This window comes from Mus pahari, chromosome 15 (genome assembly GCF_900095145.1).
Source record: "Mus pahari chromosome 15, PAHARI_EIJ_v1.1, whole genome shotgun sequence".
Taxonomy (NCBI): Eukaryota; Metazoa; Chordata; class Mammalia; order Rodentia; family Muridae; genus Mus; species Mus pahari.
In genome coordinates this window covers 55,901,123-55,923,631 of record NC_034604.1, presented here as the reverse complement: position 1 = coordinate 55,923,631, position 22,509 = coordinate 55,901,123, and the positions used below count along the sequence as shown (strand labels likewise).

At 42.4% G+C, this 22,509-nt stretch overlaps 1 long non-coding RNA gene across 1 annotated transcript; it reads left to right on the top strand.

Moving 5' to 3' along the window:
• Positions 1–10,893: 10,893 nt before the first annotated feature.
• LOC110332841 lies at positions 10,894–13,613 on the top strand. The gene is made up of 3 exons (XR_002381040.1): positions 10,894–11,001; positions 11,576–12,916; positions 13,284–13,613. It is a non-coding gene; the product is annotated as an uncharacterized LOC110332841 (long non-coding RNA).
• Positions 13,614–22,509: the final 8,896 nt, after the last annotated feature.

Below are 22,509 nucleotides of genomic sequence, written 5' to 3'. Positions count from 1 at the left end.
ATGAGTTTGTTTTTTAAAAATTTATAAAACATAAAATATTAATGGCATGGATTTTAGATGATAAAACTATAATTAAAATGATCTTCATTGTTGGTTTTATATTTTTTCAAATTTCCTCGGTTTATGCTACTTTTAAAATAATTGTAGTGTGTAGTTGAGGGGGGGAATCTAAGGAAGGTACACTTTTGCTTACTTTCTCTCTGCTCCCATTGTATTTTCCATAATATATATATATATATATATATATATATATGATACCACCTGCCTCATGACCTACACAGAAAAAAAAAAAAAAAAAAAAAAAAGGAGGAAGAGATCCTTGAATTTTCTTTATGAAGAACTAGATGTGGTAGAAGGTAGCAGATCAAAGAATCGACACAAACTGTAGGTCTGAGAACAGACAGATAAACTCTGAAAATATAGACATTAATTCATGTATGTTTTCTTCTTTATTCCTCATTTCCAACGTGTAAGATCAATTTTATTTATTGAATCCGTTTTACAGGTGAACAAACTGAGATTCAAAAAGGAGGCAGAATTCAAATCCTCATGGCCTGACCCCAAAGCCCACGCTGAGAGTCAGTCAGCAGAAAGGAGACAGGGTTTATGAAGGGAGCTAGCTAAGACCCCTGCATGGAAGACCGGGCTTGCTTTCTATTGCTGTGCTAAACACATTTTACCAAAAGCAACATGCAGGGAGAACATGGGTTTATTTCACTATACAACATAGAGTCTACCATGAAATGGACTTAGGCAGGGAACTCCTAGAGGCAGAAAGTGAAGCAGAAGCCATGGAGACACGCTGCTTACTAGTACATACAGGTCACTTTTTGATTCAACCTAGGATCACCTTCCTAGGGGTAGCACCAACCACAGTCAGATAGACCCTCCCAAATCAACTTTAATCCAGAAAATCCTCCCCCCTCAGACTTGTTTACAGGTCGGTGTGATGGTGGTATCTTCTCAGTTGAGGGTCCCTCTTCTCAGATGACTCTGGCTTATATCAAATTGGCAAAAACAGCGAATCAGTGCTATCCTAGACCTACTATAGAAGAAATCTTTCAGGAAGAGATAACCTTGTCCTGGGGCCTAAACCTGTAGTTACTCAAGAAGGCTCTACAAAAAAGGCCTGGAGATGCCCTACAGAAACTGAGGAGCGGTGGGAACAACTTGTGGATTTGAGCAACATGGAAATGAGGCCAGAGAGCAAGTAAGACACAAATCACACAAAGCCTGCAAGTTCAGCTAGGGCATTTGAACTTCATCTTGAGATTTCTGCAAGTTGCTGGACCTTTCAAGCAGGAGCACCTTTCCCTTTATAAAATAAAATCCAAGCATCTCAGTGGAGAACAACTGGGAAGAAGTGTGACTGGAAGCCAGGAAGCCAATGAGGAGGCCATTGAAAGAAATCAGCAGAAAGATGAGGAGGGGTTCCTAACAAGGAGAGAGGAAAGACAACTGATTCATTCCAGAGACATTTTGGAAACTGACAGTAGTGATTGAGAATGAGAGATGTGAGGAAGGCAGAAGTTAGATGCTCACATGATTCTCAAATAGTGTGCCAATTAAGGTACCAGTCATTGACAGAGGGAGTCATAGGAGGAATCTCATTTCGGGGAGATAGTTATTCCCCTCAGAACAAACAGTGTTTGTAACATCTTTGACACCTGTAGCAACAGTGAGAAAGTAGATAGGACAGTACAGAGTATAAGCAAGGGTACTGGGCTGCCTCTGTATATCGATATCTGACTCATAGATATGGATGAATCCCCCTGGGCAAGGCACAAAGCAAGAAGACAAGAATTCTTAGGACAGGATCTAATGCTCAGACAAACTAGAACAAGAGTAAAATAAATGAAAAGATTAGAAAACGAACAGCAGCTAGAAAGGTAGAAAGTAAAATCTCTGTAGAGGGAGAAGGTGGTGCCATCAGGGGAGCCTAACAACAAAGGTGGGTGTGGTCAAGAGGTAAAGATGTGCTCTCTGAGTGTGGAAACAAGAAAGCTATCGGCCGCCGTTGGAAAGCCAGCTTCTGTGGCGAGGTTAGAACAGACATCAGACGGCAGGAGTGAGTCGAAGTCAGCACATTCAGACACACAGAAGTCCAGCTGTATAGACAAGGAGAGAGACAGAGTGGGGGCTGCTGGGAACCCTGGGCTGGATACTGGCTCCTTTGCACCATGACTATGATGTTAAATGAACTTGACTGGTTCTCCTTACATGTACCAGAATGGATGCAAATATGGGCAAACTATCTCACCTCTCTGAGTCATAGATTCTGCGTATGTAAGATGACATTATGAGAGCCCACCAAGCTTATGAATTCTCCTGATTTATCTAAGTTCATAGTGGCCCTCATATATATATATATATATATATATATATATATATATATATATATATATATGATTTATTTGTAAGTATGTGGATATTTGTGTGTCTCTCGGTGCATGCATACATGTTGTGTGTGTGCTGGTATCTGCAGAGGCCAGGAGCTGGAGTTAGAGCACTTGTGAGATGCCCAGCATGGTTGCTAGGAACTGAACTGCAGCCCTCTGGAAGAACATCAAGCACTCTTAACCATCTCTCTAGCCATCATTACACTATAGACGCCATGAAGGCCACCAACAGCCTACTAATCCTATACAATAATAAAAACCACTGTTCTTATGGTGTAATAATGTCTAACATTTGCTGATGATTGATTATGTATCACACATATAGCAACTCCACGAAGTAAATTTCCCTCATCTTACATAAGCAGAATCTATGACTCAGAGAGATGAGATAGCTTGCCCATATTTGGAGGCAAGTAATTATTACACCAGGTTGTTTCATGCTCACTTTTCTCAAGAATAGACAAGAAAAAAATGAAAGTGTCTGGGGAGGAGACTGTGGAGCAGCTCTATTATTGTGGTTATATTTCTGTTCCAGAACATTTCTGGCATGAAAGAAGAAGAAACTGCTATAGGGGTTCTCTCAATGTCTTTTCCCCAGGGCTCAGGAGTAAGCCATGGCGTTCCCTGAGCCAATTACTTTAGGTCTTATGGACGCCAACTACTTCAGTATATTTCTTGAAATTCTAGTTTTCTGAGGACTGAATCATGGAGAAGATTGAAGTGTTCCCGAGGACTGCTGGAGAGCAGGCAGTACAAAATCTGCCCTACAAATGGCCTTGCAATTTGCCTTCATGTCCACAAAGGTTTGGGCAACTTGATGAAGTTCTTCGGACGCATTATCTATTCATCTCCATGCGTGCTCACAGTAGACAAGATGATCATGGCCCCGGGATCTTTGCACACACTGTTCTTTCCTGTTGGAACATTCTGTCTCCTTCTTTTTCTATGTTATTACATTGTAATCCAGCTTATCATTTCCTATGTTTTGATCTTCTTGGCTCGAAGGAAGGAGAAGAGTCAAGAGTCTTAAACAAATACCTTTATTTGGTTCTGGATTAAATGAGCTGATGACCTGTGTCTCTCCTTAGGGCAAAGAAACAGAAATATTAGCCCTCCTGGCTTCCTAGGCATACCAGAAATTCTCAAGGATACACGACTTGGAGGTTTAAAAAAGCTGATATCAGTCAGCTTCAGTTAGGAGGAAGATTCACTGTGATTGTAATGGAACAAAAGAGTTAGCTGTTACCCAACCTGGGGAGGACACTGGGAAAGGAGACTTCTGGAAGGATCAGAAAAGGAGTCATGGTAATAAGAAAAGTCAGTGGGCTCACAAAAGAGAAGTAGAGGCGGAAGAGATCATCTGTCAAAGGCTTCCTCTCAGGGTTCCACAAGTTATGGGGCCTGGAGTTGCCTGTTATCAAGAGGAAAAAGCTACAAAGGCTGTGCTCTACCAGATAGCACTGTGCCTATCTGTCATTGCATCGCAACCCAATGACCTGCACAGGATAACCAAGGCCACTTCTCATGTCTGCCCTCCTAAGTTATGCGAGGTCCTCCCTCACACCAGCCTGGGGCATAAAATCAAACACACATAGTTCCCAACTAAGCTAAGTTAGTGTAGCAAAAACCCAAGAATTACCCATGAGAATCAAAAGGCCCTCTAAGGGTTAATTGGCATGGGAGGGGTGTTAAGCAGAGTCGCCACAGCCACTCACACCTCCTGTCTGCCCAGTTTTCACCATGATCCACAAGATGCCTTGTCATCTCAGAAGAGGGCTACTTCAAGTTCCCTCTTGTCCACTTCTCCACAGTCACTTCTCTTGTCTTGACACCTGAATGACATTCAAGACCCACTTGCACCCTATTCCCTCGGACCCATTTATCCCCTTGCTCTTGGCAATTCTTCTGCTAGAGTGAGCCTTTTATTTGAGTATAAACGTCACTGTTTTCTGAAGGCCTTTTCTGGAAAAAGCAAAAATTCAAGCTAGAGACCTTACTGCTGTGTTTCTCTATTCTAGTACTTATGACACTTTGGATTTTTTTTTAATCTCTTTTCCTTTCCGTCTTCAACAATAGCATCTGGTACATAGGGACTCAATAAATTTTGAATAACTTATACATACATTAGAGAGAGACTATCTCTCCACGTTCAGTCTTCCCCTGATATTGTCATATGATATAGTCAAAGTGTATATTTGGAAATCTCATCTTCAGTAGTTTGCCATGGGCAATGGAAAGAATCTGAAGTTCTTGTCTCATCTTTCAAAGACCATGGCATGTGGTCCCAGGCTAACTTCCACTAAGCATCTAGCACTATTTGTCTATGTGAATCCCATGTTTCTTCTTATCAAGAGCAATTGTTCACAAAAATAATTTTCATAATGCAAACTTAAGAGGTTGGGCTTTGGACCCCCAAACCCTAAACTATATCTATCACTACAGACTAAATATAATGAACTTTTACTTACTTTTGAACATATATGTTAGGCATTGTTGATCATGTTTTAAGTATTTTGTCTTACCTAATTAGCCCAACAATATCATTTTCATCTCTTTCTTAAAAACACGAAAAAAAATCAAAGTTCAGAAAGTCACTTGCTGAAGTCACACAGTTCATAGATAATATCTTTAAACGTGTACTATCTGATTCCAAATCAAGACTCTAACTGGCCCAATATACCACATCCTCCTGTAAGAGCTTCTCAGTAACGGTAGAATTATGTAATCACATGCTTGCTAAAAACCTAAGCATTTAAGTTACCATGCATGAATCCTCAAAACAGCTTTACAGAGCTGGGTGTGATAACTCGCATCTGTAGTCCCTGCACTCAGGCACCTGAGCTGAGAAGATGATGGATTCCAGCCCAATATAGGTTTTGAGGGAGTTCAAAGCCAGTTTGGGATAAATAATGAAATCCTCTCCTAAAGCAAGCAAGCAAACAAACAAAAACAACAGAAACAAGATTCAGAAAGACAAATTTTCCTGTTGTGAGTCTCAGAGTCAAAGATGACAAATCCAAAAGCTGGAACCTGTTCAGAATCCAGAGCTGGAACAACTCACTGCACCTCTCCATCGCTCCTGGTCCAAGTCACCAATTGGAACTGGGATGGGGAATACCTTGCCTGAGAGTCCTTAGCATCAAGAACAATTCCCAGGGAAACCAAGAGACAGCCCCGGTTGGTAGAACCAACTCTAGCCTGCTGACCTGCACATCCCCATTACAAAATCTATTTGTCTCCTTCTCTGCATAGAAACTGTCCTAGGCCATAGCGTGATAAGAGCAAATTTTCACTCATTGGACAGCAGGGAGTACATCCAGCTCCTGCTTTCCTCATGCTGTGCTTTCTGTCCATTAAAATACAGCTGTGTTCTACTGGCCCTGAGGACATCTGTTTCCTGTTTTCTAAGAATATAAAGAATTGTGACTCAGAGAAATATCATGCCTACCTTCCAGGAGCTTTGAAACAAATAGTGACATGGCTGATAGGAACACTGCAAGCATTAGACAAAGATTCCAAGAAAACAAGCTCTCAAGACTTTTCATTCATGAACATGCTGTAGCCAGTGTGGTCCTGGATGCTAGATCATTAGCTCACATAGATGGCTCAGAAAAACCGACACCTTCTTAAAGAAGACAGGATCTTAGGAAGGGCTGAATGGTTGCAAGATCAGCAGCCTAACTACCTGGAAATGAGAGGTTGAATAGGCCAGGGATACAACACCAAAAGACTTGGAGACAAATAGAGAGCTTCAGGTAGAGGGATAGAATAGTCTCCTTTATTTAACCATTTGTTTTGTTTGAACACATGTCTGATGTTGCACTATGAGCCACATTGTGTATAAGAACTTAACCTAAATTGCCATTAGCAATGGCTTTTTCCACTAAGATTCAGAGGTAGGGTGTTGGGTAAAGATGGGGAAGGTGAGTGCCAGGGCCCTGAGGTGAGGGAGAATATAGTGCACTGAAGCAACCCAAGGAAGGCTATTTATTGGGCATCGGAGTACCAAGAAATGGGAAAATGAACTGGTTAGTACTTTCCAAATCATGGAAAGCCTTTTAGTCTGTTTTAGAGATTCTTACTGTCTAGTATGTGGCAATTTTAAGATTTAATCCAGAAACCTTTGCCATTCCACATATCTAAAGGCACTTTCTGTCCTTCCCTTGGAATCTGGGCTCATCAATACTCTAAGTATAAATTTTTAACTTGAAACCTCTACCCGCTTCTCTTTTGGGACTCTTGGCACATAGTTGCTATCAAGTAAGGAAACACACATACTCGACAGAGGAACGACATGGACGGAACCAACAGTCCCTGGCTCAGGCATAGTTGATATCCTAAATAATAGCTCACACCAGCTTCTTGACCTCTTGAATGATCCAGCTTGAAAGCCATTCTCTATCTTCTCTAATGCTGCAAGGATCAGGGCTGAGCCTTCTCTGTTGATGCTTGCCTACACTGTAGACTGTTAATACAAATAAATAGTTGCTATTATTTTCAATACAATAAAGTTGGGAGTCATTTATATGTAGTAATGGAGATCAAGAACCCAGAAAAATAACAAACCACCAAAACCCTTTGAGTGTTAAGGAGTGTGTTTAATCTCAGCTTGCTTTGCTTCCTTATAGAACCAAACAGTAGTTTTTACTTGACTAAGTTGTTCTGAGAACTGAATGAGATACTGAAAGAAAAGTATTGTGCATGGTGTTGAATACTTAGTAAGTCATCAAAGACTGCCATGTTGGTGCTAGGAAGATGGCTCAGTTGGCAAGGTGTCTGTTGCACAGGCACCAACAGTGGAGAGAACCTGCAAGCCCAGTGGTGGCTAGGGGCAAAGACAGGAGGAGTCCCTGAAATTCATTGGCCAGCCATTCCGGCACACACACACACACACACACATACACATACACACACACACACACACACACACACACACACACACACACACACATATACACGTATGCTATGTATCATTGGCACTGTTTTTAAAGTTTAAGAAAGGATGAAGAACTCTATTTCAAAAGTCAAGAGATAATCTCCTGGCCTCCATGGGCATAAAGAACAGGAAAGCAAAATACCCATGCCAATAAAATAAAAATAATAAAAACTTTAAAAGCAAAAAAACAATAATTTTAGAAAAGAAAAACTTATTCTTACCTAAAGCTTAAACTACTTTAGCCATCATATATGAAATAGATCCAACATAGCAGGCAGAGGAAGGAAAACCAGAAAGTAATGGTTTTGTTTAAGCTCTGAATCAAGACGTGCCTGGGGGGCAGTAGTGCAAACCTGTCCAATCATTAAGTTTAACAATTAATTTCCTTCCTCTGCTTTTGTGACATAAACCAGTTTGATTGAGCTTTATTGACCTTGGCATTTGAAAGACCCTAAGTATATTAGCCAAGGAAAACTGTAAAAGAGCAGGCATTGTGGGGCACATGACTGGGAGATGGGTGATTTAGGTTAACGTCCATAGAGGAGATGATATTGAATTTAAATTGGAGCAGTGTGAAAAGGGGGGAGATGCAGAGCATCAATCCCCAAAAGAAAAAAGCATAGTCATTACCTGTCTTATTAGTCACCAGAGAAACCCAAATCAGTCATAAAGTAGTATCACCACGCATCAACCAAAGTGAGTAAGAATTTAATGTCAATTCCAAGTATGGCGATGATGTGACTATATTAGAACTCTACACAATGCTTCCGAAAAATGAAAGGCATCATCATTTTACTACTAAGGCTGAACAGAGACACACCTATGATGCTAGACATATGACTAATATAATACAAGGCTAGAAACACATGCATATCACACTGGGGGACATGTACAGGAATGTCAGCAGCACCCCTACAAGTAATAGCTTTAAGCTGGAAACTATTTAGATTACCTTTTAACTACAGGGAGGGCATTACAGTATCTTTCTTCCCTCAATGGCATGCTGTTTCATTAACAAACTGCCTACAATTAGTGCGATCCAGAGAGCACAAAGTAAGCAGAGCTTTAAGTCACAGGCTTGGTTAGCCTTAGGGAGAAAAACTGCTAGGAAGAACAATGGAAGGAGGTGCTTTGGGGAATGTGGGGGAACTTCCTGTTTCTAAATCTAAGTTTTGGTTTATGGTTACGCAAGTGTGAACACAGCCTCATACGGTGGCTCACTTCTGTGATCTCAGTGATTAGGAAGCTAAGGCAGGAGGATTGCCCTTAGTTCAAGCCAGCCTAGGTTACATAATGATTCCTAGACTAGACCAGGAAGTACAAAGTAAGTTCGTGGGCTGAATCTCCCCACAGTCCAAATTTCACTTGCAGTTTGTCTGCTGTTCTCTATATTTTCCATAATTTAGTAAATGTTCAAGAAATAAACATAAAGAAATGGATCAGACTTTGAAAGGAGGCTGAGGACTGGGAAATACACAAAATGAGTTGATTGGTGTCTGATATTTGCAAATCTTGGAATTATATAAACAACCTAGGAACACACAGTCTTTTCTTACTAAGAGATGTCAGATACCTACGCAAGGTTTCTGTGGTTGCATCTCCCCTGATAAAGCAAGACAAATACAACAGAGCCACTTGCCTAAGAGAGGAAACTGTAGGCGCCATAGGGTGGCACTTGGGCCCTGTGATCTAATAGGCAAAGATCCCTGATGGAATTAAAATTGTCTTTTGGAAATGGTTTCACTGACTTTAGAAAATGTTAGAAAACACAGAAGCATAAATGCCTGTAGACCATTGACTTGAAAGATCTCCTATCAAGTCTCAGGTGCAAAGAACTTCATAGAAGTCACAGACTGAGCAAGCACCAGGTGGTGCACACTCCAAGATGGGCTTCTAAGTTCCAGTTTCTTTGCATAGTCTTTAACATCATTATCCTTGTATGAAGTCCATTCAGCCTCTCCTCTCTTCTGGAACTTCAGGAGGCTCTAGCCTCCCAACTTTATGCCTTCTTAGACAGAGTAGACACAAATGACCTTTTACATGCAAATCTAACTGGGCCACTTCTCCATCCCTAACCCTTAACAGATCCTCCATTTTATGTTCCAGTCCAAAGTTGATCCCGAAGCCGAGGGTGCAGAGACCTGGTCACCTGACCGTCCTATCTGGTATCACCCTGACCCACTTACTTGCCTCACCATCCACACATCTGTCTTACCAAGCGCCTCAGACAGCATGCAGATTGCTGGGTGTGGAGGGACACCTACACTGTGCCTTTATCTCAAGTGTTCCTCTGCTTGGTCTATCTGTTGGATAGTTTCTTCTAGAGCCCTTCTTAAGGAAGCCTTCCCTGAAAGGTGCCCACTCTTTCCTCTTGCTTTGATTTTGTTCCACATGTTTTATGGTACTTTACTATTCACTCTGTGTATCGCTTCTCTTCTGAAGACTCAGGTGTTCTGTAGCTGGGATTGTATCCTACGCATCCCATTCTTAATTCATTCAGTGGCATTGGGAATAAGTAGAGCCCCAATATGATATTTGGTTTGTTGGTTGGTTGTTTTGTTGCTGTTGTTTTGTTTTGCTGTTTGTTTTTGTTTGTTTGTTTGTTTGTTTGAAACAAAGTCTTGCTATATAATTTAGGCTGATGTAGAAGTCCCCTCTAATGTGTCAGGATAGGTTTTGATAAACAAATCCTTTGAAGTTGTCATTGGGTTTTCATTTTTTAACTTTCAGAATCCAGTATTGTGTTTGTCTATGCACATATCTAGTTTGGCCAACCAGAATGTTAAGCATAACTAAATGTCTGGAACTGCTTTAGAAAGTGAGGTGGTTTGAATATGCAGGGGATGGCACTATTAGGAGTTGTGGCCTCAGACTAAGTGTGGCCTTGTCAGAGGAAGTGTGCCACTGTGGGGGTGGGCTTTGAGTCCCTCCTCCTACCTGCCTGGGAGACAGACCATCTTCTCCCAGTTCCCTTCAGAACAAGATGTAGAATGCTCAGCTTCTTTTCCAGTGCATCGCCTGCCTGCATGCTGCCATGCTTCCTGTTTTGATGATAATGGACTGAACCTCTAATAATAACCTGTAAGCCAGCCCCAATTAAATGTTGTCCTTTGTAAAAGTTGCCTTGGTCATAGCGTCACTTCACAGCAATAGAAACTCTAACTAAGGCAGAAAGATATCACTAATTTCCCTTTCATAGCATGACATCTGACAGAAGAGCTCTCTCAAGGCTTCAGCCTCCTTAAAGCACAGATATCTCTACGAACATGGGGAAATGTTAGAGTCTCTTGATACTTCTATCTTAGTTTCTGTGAAATTGTATGTTATATCCTTATATCTAATAGTGTATTGTACAACTTATAGATACTAGAACATATAGCATGGGAGAGTGCTGAGAATACTCACTGCTCAGAGGTGGTGGAACTGAGGATACAGAGCTCCAGGTCCCAGCAGAGGAAGGTAGCATAGTGAGCCACCACATCTTAGGCAGTATATCTCATGACCTATCTCTGGTTGACTGCTCAATCTCCATCTCCCTCCTTTCTCCTTTTCAGTGTCCACTAGCAATGGTTATATTCAACATACACTGAGCACTTGCCTGTTCTAGAAACTATGCTGTACCTATCTACAAATTGTCTCATTTAAAACTCAGAACAAGCCTACAAGGTAGGTTCTTGTTTTAGGTAGGGTTTTACTGGTGTGAACAGACACCATGACCAAGGCAAGCCTTATAAAGACAACATTTAATTGGGCCTGGCTTCTTACAGTTTCAGAGATTCAGTCCATTATTATCAAGTTGGAAACATGGCAGCATCCAGGTAGGCATAGTGCAGGAGGAGCTGAAAGTATTGCATCTTCATCTGAAGGCTGCTAGCAGAATACTGACTTCCAGGCAGCTAGGATGAGGGTCTTGAAGCCCACATGCACAGTAACACACCTACTCCAACAGGGCCATACCTTCTTATAGTGTCACTACCCTGGGCCGAGCATGTACAAACCATCATAGTTCTTTAGTTTATAACTAAGAACACTAAAAAGCTAACACATGCTCCTAGAGTAGTTACAAGTGCTAGATTCCAGATCCTAATCAGTATGCATGCTCCTTGAATACACAGAGTATCATTGAAGATGATCATTTAGAGAGAAGCTCAGTCATTCATTAGAATGGATGTACCATAGTACTATCTCTACTTAGCGACAACTGACATGTTGCTTTTATGTCAGGTCCACAGTCTTACAGAGCACCCTTCTAGTCACAAATAGAACTCGCTATCTCTGAGCTAGCACATTTCTAACGAATGGTGCATGCCTCCCAGCACCAGAGAGAAACTGCTTTTATAAACAGTGTAATTCTTCACCACCACTCTTCCTGATGCCACCCCCATCATAGGAAGGGACCCAAAGTCACCAGGCAGTGAGTATATCAGTGTTTAAACTGAATATCTGACGACAAGAACAGCAACCTGGTGTGTCGTGACTGCCTATGGCAGGACATCACCCAGTCATTTACTTGACACCAGCATCTGAAAACCTTCAGAGAAGACTAAGCCATCTTCCAGGGCAGGCAGCAGAACAAACCCCAGGGCAGCTGAGAATGCCTCTTCCTACTACTTCTCTGGTGGCTCCGGAACAGGTCCTGGGACACCGTGTGCCATGCTCTTGCATGCTTCTTTTATGCCCCAAGACTTGCCCTCGTTGATCCCGGTCTTCAGAACACACCAAACATGGGTTACTCTCCAGCTCAAAATCAGTATCTTTCACATTGTTACCCAGTGGCCTATTTGCAAATGCACCCCTCACAATTCCACCCAAAAATCTGAGCTCAGAGGATCCAGAGACCTTGTGTGGATGAAATGACTTGGCCAAGGTTACCAAGAAATACCATTAACGATGAAACTAAAGCCTGAGGCACCTTCTTGATGAATCATTGATGTGCAGGGAGCTCAGCCCACCATGGGTAGTGCCATGTATAAAAGGCTGGTTGAACAAGCCGTGGTGAGTAAGCCATACTAAGCCCCACTCCTCCATGGCCTTTGCTTCAGTTCCTGCCTCCAGGGTCCTGCCCAACTTCCTGCTGTGACTTCCTTCATAATTGACTATAAACTATAAACCGAAAAAAAGAAAATCCTTCCCCAAATGACTTTGCTCATGTTTATCACAACAATAGACACAAAACTACGACACGGGGTCTTTGGCCACGCAGCAGAGTCACTGTAATGAGAATTCTAACGCCTACCCTTTGTACGCTGGTTATTCTACTGTGTTCCTTCATCGCTCCCTGAATTGAGCCTCCAAACAAAGCTGCAAGATCAATTAGAGAACACATAAAATGAGCTACTTAATTTATGTTTCTCAGAGGGATATAAAACATTTGGCTCACAGGCTTTTAAGACGGGTCAGAGAACATAAAACTATATTTAATAAGTACAATGTACTAAAAATATCCTTTAGTGAGACAGACTGATTCGATTAAAGGGCACCGGTTTCAGGAAAAAATGGGGAAGCCAGATGTTGGACCCTCTCAGCCCCAATCTCAACCATGCAGGCTTAACCGGACAACTGTTCTGTCATCTATACAATGGTGTCCCCCAGTTATCCCAGCTTGGATTTTCCAGAAGCATCTTAGGTAGAATGAGTCTTCTCAAAGCTGTAAGGAGCTTCTCCCATAAATTTGAATGAGGTTTTGTTTGCTTTCCTTCTGTTTTGCTGGCTTCTTATCTGCCACTGCTGGTGCTGGAAAAAAACAAAAAAGCAAAAAAACAAAAACAAAAACAACAACAACAACAAAAAAAAAAACACTCACCAACAGTAAGCCAGGAAGCGAATCTCATCAGCCAGGCCCAGGGATCTGGGAAGATGGGTACCCGTTTGATCAGGAGGTAAGGAGGTTAATGCTGAAGAAGACTGGTAGAATTGTCTGAACCCTTGGTGCTTTGTGTTTAGAGAAGAGGTGGGTAGCTTCAACATCCTGCCTTCTTTTCCCAGCTGATGGCCAACTTCATCTGCCCAGGCAGAGAGACAGATTCCACAGAAAATCTGAGATCTAATGCTATACGCCCAACAGACATACCAAGCAAGCCACCATTTATTTGTCTACTGGCTAAACCTAGGAGTGAAAAACCAGAGCCAGAGCTGTATATGTGTTTGGTGAAGTTGGGGATGCCAGACTCCAAGATTCGCATCTCAGATTCAGGTTAATGACAAATGAGGCTACACATTGACACCCACGCGCTTTGCCGTGCAAATGAGATTTCTGTGGCGTCATAACTTACAAGGGAAAATTTTAATTTAATTTTATATTTATCCACTTATTTATTTAGGTTTTATAGACAGGGTCTCTCTATAGCTCTGGCTGTCCTGGAACTTGCTCTGAAGACCAAGCTGGTCTGGAACTCAGAGAGATCCGCCTGCGTCTGCCTCCAGGGGCCTGGGATTAAAGGAGTGTGCAATATCACCACTAGGCTGCAGAGAGATTCTTTTTTTTTTTTTTTTTAAGAAATGCCAGAGGAAATAAAGAGGTAGGAAGAAAAATAAGAAAAGACTGTGAGGAAAGAGTATTGACCAAAGAATTTGTACATCATTGAAATGAATCTCAAGTTTGGACAATGCTAACCGCTTTACTCCTGTTCTTGATAATTTACAGTCTGTCAGAATATTGAAAAAAAAACCTGTATAAGTTTAATGATTAAAAACACCATTAGCCAAAATTCTACATAGACTGTATTTCTAATGTGTGTGTATGTGTGCATATAATATCTGTGTGGGTTTATGCATATGTGTGAGTACAGGAGTGTGTGTCCCTACCATGCACATATGTAGAAGTCAGATTTCAGTCTGTACCTGCCACCTCAGGCTGGCTGATCTACAGACATCCGGAAAGTCTCCTAGCCTTGCTTCCCAGCTCCAAATAGCTGTGCTGGCATTACAGAAAAAATGGTTCAATGCTCAGTTAAGGGCACTCGCTCTTGCAGAGGACCTGGGTTGGGTTCCCAATACCCACATGGTGGCTCACAAACATTCACATAACTCCAGTGCCAAGGTATCTGACTCCATCCACTGGCATGGACATGCACAAAGTACACAGACACACATGCAAAATAAAATAAAAAAAACATATACATAAAACCTATTGTGTTGTTGTTACTTATTTATTTATTTGTTGTTGTTGACGTTGTTGTTATTTTAAAGTATAAAAGTGTGATCTTCACTGCTGCATCTTGTCCTTAGGGTTACACAGCTAGCGCCTTATCAACTGAGCCATTTCTCCAGACCCTGGACAAACTTCTTAATCACAAAATCAAATTTTCTTTTAACAATTACTGGAATAAATTCATATAGTCAGTATGCAATGCTCTGAAAGTAACCAGGCCTCTGATGTGGGAAAGCAAGCATAGGATACTGGTTCCTGCTTTAGTTTTCAAGCAATATTATTTATTCTTAGAAATTTTCATGTATACACATATATATACATATATATAAATATACGTGTGTGTGTGTGTGTGTGTGTGTGTGTGTGTGTGTGTAGTTTCTTGACTGTAAGCACCTCACTCTCTCCTTCAACTTCTCCTCTATCCCCAACAGCTTCATATTCTTTGTCTCTCTCTTTTTTGATGACCCACTGAGTGATATTAGTGCTGCCCATATAACCTGGTGTGGGGTTATCCACTGAAGCATGGGCAGCCTACCAGAGGCCATATACCCAAATAAAAGTGACTCTCCCTCCTTCAGAAGTCATCAGCTGCCAGTATTCTCAGCGAAGGAGTGGGCTCAGGAGTCCTCACCCTACCTGGGCTAGATTGTTAACTGGCTTGATCTTGTTTGGGTCTTGTGTGCTAGGTAACCACGGTTGCTGTGACTTCATGCATACAACAGGCATGGTGTGTCCGGAAGGCATCTCATGGTTCCTAGCATTCCTCCCTGTGTGCCAACTCTTACATCCTTTTCACTTTCTCTTCTGCAATGCTTCCTGTGCCTTGGGATGGAGATGGGGGCTGGGCCGAGCAGCCACAGTCATTCCTTCTCAGCACTTTGTTCATCCTTATCAAACAAAAACAAAAACAAAACAAAAAACTTCTATAAAGGATGGGATAAGACAGCTAGATGCTAAATTTTGTGACTAAAATAAAATATCTGGTCATTGTGGGAGAGGGTCACTGGTCTCCAGGTAAGTTGTACAGATGAAGGACTTGGGTACCCATCATTTTATCCACGAGTTGCTCCAGTACCTCCTACAAACAGATGCTGTGCTGGGCCCTTATCCATACTGACAAGGCAGACAGGCCTTTGTAGTTTGATTTCTAGTGAAAAGAGAAAGAGAAAGAAGTGTTTTGGGGAAGCAAATATAGTTTTAAAGGATATTGAGGGTATTAAGAGGGAAGCCAGAAGTGTTTTCTGATAAAGTAATAAGGATACCTGATCGCTCATGAACAACCAAAATGGCCTCTCCAAGGAAGTGGCATTGAAGTTCCGTGGCACTGCATGAAGCAAAGATGAGGACATATTTCCTAGAGTCAGTTGGAGAATGTGGGCGGGCCTTACATCATGTGTGGTTCTAGAAATGGAGAAAATGGTACTTGGTTAGTTCTTCATCTGTAAGTGATCTGTGTCAGAACTTTAACAGGAGCCATGAGGCTAAACCATGTCTCCAGCAGTAGGCATGAAATAGCCCCAATGTACAAACAGGCAGAGAATTCCCTGTGTGATTCAATAGATCAAGTCCCTGGAGTGACGGTTCTCAATCTGTGGGTCACGACCCCTTTAAAGGTCAGGGGACAACTTTTGCAGAGGATATCTAAGACTATCAGAAAACGCATATTTACGAGTCATAACCACAGTAAAACTAAAGTTATAAAGTAGCAAGGTTGAGGGGACTCACCACAACATGAAGAACTGTATTAAGGGGTTGCAGCACTGGAATGGTTGAGAACCACCACCCTAGAGTAAAGGAATGAGGTCATTTCAGATAGGAACAGTGCCATGACAAAGGGCAATTCAGCCCAGGGCATTGGACCTAGGATCTAATCAGAACTCATGTGATTCTGCCAAAGTAATATGACCTGGGGATTAATGTTGATTCCTAATGAAGTTAATCATAATCTTCACCAGATGACCTAGCAATTCTACTACTAGGCATTTACCCAAGGGAAATGAACACAGTTGTCAAAACAAAGATTTGTACGTGAATGTTCAGAGAACTTTATTCGAGCAGCTGAAAGCTGGAGCGAGCCCGGCAGATGTCTGTCAGCAAGAAGGACAAGAAAACAAAGTGTGCTATATGAAGTGGAACACCTCTCAGAAACTGAAAGGATGGAACCCCTGATAAATCCAAACTGTGGGGACTCTGAAAACTTCCCCCACCAGGCAAAGCAGCCGACAGCCAGTAGCCAGCAGCCAGCAGAGCTTGCAGAGCAGCCTTTTCCACAGAATATTCTAGGAGCAACCAGACTTTAACAGCAGAGCCCACATCAGTTGCTGCCTTTAGCTGCAGCGGAAGTGGGATAGGCAATTGAATGCCTAGAGGAATTTCCAGGGGGGAGCAGACGTTGCTCCATCTCAAAGTAGGATGGGGATCTGTCACATGTATGCTTGGGTCAAAATCTATCAAATTGTACAATAAAAGTAAATTTACTTGGACTGGCTCAGTCAGTAAGGACCTGGACATGTGTGCAGGAGACCTGCCTTTGGATCCTAAGCACTCATGGATAAAAAGCTACTTGTCCCATCATGTGCCTTTAATCCCAGCACAGCCACTGCGGGGGCAGAGAGACAGGAGGACCTTGGAACTTCCTGGCTACTTTATCTAGCCAAATCTTTAAATTCCAAATAGAATGAGAGACCTTGTCTACAAAGAGCGACGTACAGTGCAGTTGACAAAGATGCCAAACGGTGACCTCTGCCCTCCAAATACAGGTGCACAGACATACACGCCTGTGCATGTACGCCTGCTTACACAAGTGTGCAAGTAACACACACACACACACACACAAACAAACAAACCAGTGCACTTTATTGTTTATAGTTTATATTTAAGTAGTTAATTTTGAAACTCTTTAGAGAAAACTCACTGTGTTAAACAGGAAGAAAAATTGTTTTAGAGGGGGGAAAAGTAGATGGTGCTTTAAAATTTGAATCCAAATTTAGCATCAGAGAGCAGATGTTCTCAGTAGCAGGTGTATTTTTTAAAGCCAGCTGCTCCCCACATGTTTTGGAGAGTACTACTCCAGGAAGAAGCAACAGTGGGGGCTGATTTCCCAATACAAAACATAATAAGACAGCTCAGCGGAGCCAACAGGGTAACAGGGAGTGGAGGAGACCACGCCTGGAGAGGCTAGGCTTGCTCATGAGATAACCTAGCGTGGTGTTTCCAGGTGGTCTGTGAAGGGCATGTGCTGCTCTGTCATTGTACTTGTGTATAATTTGTTTTCATGTCATGCCAGCTAAGGATCAGAGAACAGCACGTTGCTATGGAAGTTCAGTTTTTCCTTAGTGTGGATGCTGGTCTCATTGAAGACCACTGACAAGAATGCACAGACTGATGCCGGTAAGTACAGCACATTTTCAGTGGCACTGCCCTAGGGGACCCCAAGTAAGCCTTTGGGGTGCACTTCGGAAGAGAGTCCTGCGTGAGTAGACAGGCAAGAGAGAAGGATAACTAAGTCCTTGTCTGTACAGCCCTTGTCTGTACGCAGTGGTAAGCAGAAGCTGAAGGATTCTGCTTAGAAAGACTTGAATGGTTGCATGAAGCAAGAAAACACTTGTAGGAAGAATCCTTAGACTCACACAGCCCATGAGGAGCAGTAAAGGGACTGAGTCCCGAAGACGGGTGGGAATGGTGTTGCAATAGCCAGATAATAAAAAAAAGGGGGGGGGATTCAAATGCTATGGCCCTGGAAAAGATCATGGAATGCAGAGGAGGGGAAAAGATAGGCTGGAGGTAGAGTTGGGGCCAGAGCTGAGCCTTTGACAGCAAAGAGGTAGGCACACTGAGGAGCCAGGAGGAAAGGAAATGGAGGGGTGTGGGTCTGTTGCCTGCTAGGCCCTGGGAAATAGGAAATAGGCTCTCGAGTGTGCCAGTACTCTAGCTCTGCCTGCCTTGGCCTCCTGCCCAGCAATCTCTGACCCATTGCCACCCACTCTGTCACTCACGGTGGGTGACACAGAGAGACAAAGAGAGGAGTTACCTTTGTATGCCATTTCCCTTGCCTGGCAAGCTGATTTCCTCCCACCCATGTTCTTCTACCTGTGACTTGTCCACATTCCCAGGGCCACCCAGGAGTCACCCCAGGCAGAAGGGCTCAGCTTTCCTTTAATTGCACATATTGGAGCATAAGTCACATTGCAGGCAGGTGTCTATCAGTCAGCCTGCTCCCACCATGTGGCCAGATTGCTGGAGGAGTCAAAGCCAGTGTCTGATGCAAGTCTTTGTGCTCAGGAAGCAACATAAATACAATGAAGGGAGGGCCAAGGACAGGTGGCAAATTGGTGGGGTGGCCCGACAGGTATGCGGAGATAGACAGGATCAGAGGTCACTCGGATTTGCTTTCCTCTGCCCTGTCACCCTTGTATGTGGACCATGGTTTGTAACTTTGATCTTTATCAGTCCTAAGCATGTTAGAGGTCCCTCTGAGAAAGAAAAATCAATGGGCAGCTGGTCATTCTCTGGATTTAGGCAGCCTGGCCAAGAACAGCCTTACTCTTAATAGCCACAAGAAACTGGACCCAAACTGGAACTGAACAATTAACTAAGGAGTCATCAACACTGTTGGAAGTAACATAACAATTCAAGTCTAGTGGAAATGAAGAGCTTTCTGACCTACAATTCTGCAGAAAGGGACAGTAGCACAGAGAAAAGGAAAAAAAAAAAATCGGACACACCAATTGGGTACAAGTCAAGGGTTTTCACAGTCCCCTGATCATTAGAAACTCCTGTCCTACTTTCCACATGCTAGAATTTGCCACTTTCCTGAACTCCACATCCTTTTGGTTTAAGAAATATAATATTATGCAATGAATATTTTGAAGCTTGAGGCTGCCTGCTTCCTGATTATGGTCTCAGTCACACAACAGACTACCTGTAACTTCCAGATCTCTGAGCTCTCTGAGACAAGCCAGCACTGGCCACCCTCCGAGGTGAGAGAGGGGCCTCGTACCTCTTGCTTATCTGTAACTCTGATAGACTTAATACTGAACCTCATACTGAAATTGGACAGTAACAATTTGTTTCTTACAGTCTCTTCCTCTTGTTCTTTTACTCTTACTGGCCCTAGTTTCACTTTTGTTTTAATTAGTTAGCTTTCTAAATTGTATTGGCAAAGGTGTCTAATTGTCTAACCCTTGAAAAGCCATTGCTAGCAACTGTTGATTCAAGAACTGTATTCTTGGAAGTAGACGCGCAACACCTTCCATCAAGCATGACACAAACATTTTCTTTCTCTTAGTTTCACAGTCAGTGCAATCTTGTCCTCCCAAATCATCCAGATGATGGATCCAGCTGGCTAGGCATTCCTTTAAGCCATTGGTTCTAGGCCTTCCTAATGCTGTGACCCTCTAATCCAGTTCCTCATTTTATAACGACCCCAAACCATAAAATTATTTTGTTGCTACTTCATAACTGTAATTTTGCTACTGTTTTGAGCCACAATATAAATATATGATATGAAGGATATCTGATATGCAATCCCTAAAGGGTCATTTGAACCTCAAAGGAATCATGACACATGGATGGAGAACCACTGCTTTAAGAGCATCCCTGACACTACTGAGAGAGTCTGTGAGTTAGTGTTATAGGATATTGGAGAACTCCTTTTCTAGTTGTGATGTGGCTCAGTCCTGAGTACACACCTTTAATCCCTCTGGCTGGAATATGAACACACCTTTAGTATACACCTTTAATCCCAAACAATGAAGGTAAAGTTAGTTTGTAGAAGGAAGATCATTAGAAAAAAATGATCTCCAACTGAGTGGCAGACAAAGTGACAAATCAGAGGAAGATTTGACAAAATAGGATGCACCCAACTTTCACAAAAAGAGGAAAGGGAAGACACTTAAGAGAAAGTAGCACAAAGAAAAAAAGAAAGAGGAGGCAATTTTACTGGGACAGTTGTACAGAGGCAGGCTACAAAGAGAGAACAAGCCAGACACAGATGAAGATAGAATGAGCCAAAGAATGAGAAGGAGCCAGAAGATTAAAACATATTGCCAAAGTTGGTATGAGGCCAATTCAGGAGAAACTGAGAGAAGTCAAATTCAATCAGTCAGCTTAAAGAGGAGTTTGATCCAGAACAGCTGTGCTGAACCAACCAGTCAGGGCTCAGAAAGCACCAGGCAGGGGTGAACTTATTCAGCAGTAAATCTCAGAGACTGAAAACATTCTAGGTCTAGATTAGATTGTACAGAGGCTAGAAACTTCCAGGACTAGGCCTAGGTTAGCAGATGAAGGAGGTAAGACATGGAGATGACAGTTACATCAGGCAAATAAAAGTGACAATCACAAGTTAGAACAGTGAGAGTTCATCTCTACAGTATTGTTTACTGTGGAGGATAGCCAATTTGAGTCCTGAAGCTATTTGGTGTTTAGTGTTACATCTGTCTAGAACTCTCCTGAGGAATTCTATAGAGACAACACAGATATCAAAAGATCCAGGTACTGACCTCTTAGCTCTGAGATTAGTTTCACGAAGAGAGGAGAATGAAGGTTAGTGGAAGTACAGAACCAAGTGAACCAGTGCACAGACCCCATATGAGTTGGGTGGTAGCCTTGAATAGTTTCCCCTGTCTACAGAACCATCATAAGTCAGCTCGGGAGACATGGAGTGCTGAGTAATGGCTATTTGTCCTTTTGTTTTTGAGACATTCAGGGCGTAGGTGTAGGTTCCAAAATCCCTCACTGGATGAGGAAATCCATTTCCCTTCTCTATGATACATGAGGAGTTATTTACTATGGAAAAAGAAGCAAACTTTGATGGGCCATTTTTTACAGTCTGAATAGAAGCGCAAGAGAGATAGACTCTAGGGAGTCTTATTCTCCAAATAGCTTTATCCTGAAACTAGGCTAGCATGCAATTATTCCAGTGAGGTCTGTGTCTCATTCTAGGGGAAAGGGTCTGCTTAAGCCTTGGGATGCCCTGCTGTGTAAACACAGCAGTCACTCTTGCTAAGTGCACCTGTGTTGTAAATTTGACCCATTTTACCCAAGCATTCAATTCTTTCTTTATTTAAAGCTTCGATTTTTTTTTCTATCCTGGAATCTATTTTCTGTATAATAGTAATTTTCCCTACATAGCTTTGACTCTAGAAATTGAACTAACCAGGAACCCCAATCAAGAAATGGGGAATTTTAAAGCTGAATTAGTTTGATAGTTTTTCTATCTGAATTGCAGACCAGAAATATTCTTTCCTCTATAATAATGCAAGCAATTCATAAGCAGCATAGTTAGTAAAAGAAAAACGAGTGAACTCTGCCAACATTATCTCCCTTACGTAGATATCACCAGGCTCTCTTTAGAATTAACTAAAAGACCTGAATGAGCCATCTGCTTCTCTTTGATCTCCCCCTTTGAGTGTTAGACCCTCAGTTGGCTCCTTGACTCAGGAACAGTAAGTTCACTTCTTTCAGCTGTTTATACAGCTGTGGGGGCAGACGTATTTATTAAGACCCCCCACTGTGGGAAAATTCTGCTAATTAAGGTCAAAGTCTACCATTGACCAGATAGCCTTTTAGGGCTCTGCATGTAATGGGGCTCCCCTTGCTCCCTTCATTAACAGACTCTCTCTTGACCTAGTCCTGGGAACCCTAAGCCCCACATTCCCCTCTACCTGAGGAAGTCACATAGCCTCAACTAGTATATGGGATCAATTTCCTCTCTACTGACAAAACCTGTTCAAGCCGGCACCTGAGATTCTGAACCACTTCCCCATGTCATTGAGGTATGCTGGGTACCCTAAATACCCAGGGTACCTTTGTCCATCTGATGTCTTTAATCCTAGTTCCCCAAAATTTTATAAGCCTTCAATTGACCTATGTAGAGTTGATCTGCCTACTGTCAATTGCTCCCACTGTGCTCATTCACTGTAGGTCCTCACAAGGCTTCCAAAGCCCCCACTTGATAGCTCTGCTCCCAGTGCCCTCATGGACTGTATCAGCCACACTGGGGGGACCCACACCCAGAAACCAAT